Genomic DNA, 1565 nt, shown 5'->3' with positions numbered 1-1565 from the left:
ATCACGGCTTCTTGTGTTAGCTTCTTTTCAGATTCCGCTATCACTTTCCCACTCCTTAGTGTAACTGCTTTTACATGCTCTTTTGAATTGGTGTTACTAGGTAAACTTCCTAGTGGTCTTTCCGAAATTAGTTTGGACAGCTGGCCTATCTGAGTTTCTAGCCCTTAGATCGACGCTTCTTGATTTTTAAGCGCTGTCTCGGTGTTCTGGAAACGGGTTTCTGACACTGAGATAAATTTAGATAGCATCTCTTTAAGGTTCAGTTTTTGTTCCTGTTGATAGGGTGGTTGTTGAAAACTCGAAGGATGTTGTGGTCTTTGATTTCCTTGACCGCCCCATGAGAAATTGGGATGGTTCCTCCAACCTGCATCATAAGTGTTACTATATGGGTTATTTTGGGATCTAGAGTTATTATTACCCATATATTGGACTTGTTCCTCCTCGATGCTAAGGTTGAAGGGTTGATACTCTGTGCGTGCTCCTCCTCCATTCGTCTCGCACCTCATTACTGGATGTACTTGAGTAGAACCAAGTAAACCATAAATCTTCTTATTTAGAAGTTTTACCTAGTTTGACAGCATAGTAACCGAATTGACGTTATAAACGCCTGCTGTTTTAGTTGGCTTAGTCTTCATGACTTGCCACTGATACTTATTCAGTGACATCTCTTCAATAAATTTGTAAGCCTCTTCATGTGTTTTTTTGTTGATGGTTCCCCCGGCTGCTACATCAATCTTTTGCCTTGTCGAGGGGTGCACACTATTGTAGAATGTTTGAACTTGCAACCATTGAGGTAATCTATGGTGAAGACACCTTCGCAGTAGGTCCTTGTATCTCTCCCATGCATCGTAAAGAGTTTCTAAGTCCATCTGTACAAACGAAGAGATATCATTACGTAATTTGGTTGTTTTAGCCGGCGGGAAATATTTTAATAGAAATTTTTCAGTCATTTGTTCCCAAGTGGTAATTGACCCTCGTGGTAACGAGTTCAACCACTGTTTAGCTTTATTCCTCAATGAAAAAGGGAATAACCGAAGACGAATAGCATCGTTAGAAATGCCATTAATTTTAAATGTATCATAGAATTCCAGGAAATTTGCCAAGTGAGTGGTTGGATCCTCATCCTACAAACCATCAAACTGAACAAATTGCTGTATCATTTGAATAGTGTTAGGTTTTAGTTCAAAATTATTTGCAGCAATAGCAGGCCTAACTATACTTGACTTAGTTCCTGTTACAGTAGGTTTAGCATAATCATACATAGTACAAGGAGAAGGATTTTGATTTGCTAGTTCAACGGGTATCGCAGGAGGTAGCTGATTGTCTTGGTTTTCACCCATCTCCTAGGTTGGAGTTTGAATATCGTCCTCTTGCTCGTTCTCTGTGTATCTTAAGCTTCGCATTATTTCTCTTTGGTTTCTGCGAGCTGTGCGATCGATTTCTTCATCAAAAAGTAGTGGTCCTGACGGGTTTCTTCTAGTCATAAACTATAAAAACCTGCCAAGATAAAGAAAAAGTAAATTAATAAATAAAAATAAAATAGAATTAACTTACAAGAAAAATAA

The 1565-nt window shown here is 38.7% G+C and overlaps 1 non-coding gene across 1 annotated transcript; it reads left to right on the top strand.

Moving 5' to 3' along the window:
- The first annotated feature begins 795 nt into the window (after nt 1-795).
- Nucleotides 796-902, top strand: LOC121212086 (small nucleolar RNA R71). Its single transcript, XR_005907296.1, has one exon. It is a non-coding gene; the product is annotated as a small nucleolar RNA R71 (small nucleolar RNA).
- The last annotated feature ends 663 nt before the right edge of the window (nt 903-1565 follow it).

This window comes from Gossypium hirsutum, chromosome A12 (genome assembly GCF_007990345.1).
Source record: "Gossypium hirsutum isolate 1008001.06 chromosome A12, Gossypium_hirsutum_v2.1, whole genome shotgun sequence".
In the NCBI taxonomy this organism is placed as follows: Eukaryota; Viridiplantae; Streptophyta; class Magnoliopsida; order Malvales; family Malvaceae; genus Gossypium; species Gossypium hirsutum.
This window is presented reverse-complemented; position numbering and strand designations above follow the sequence as displayed.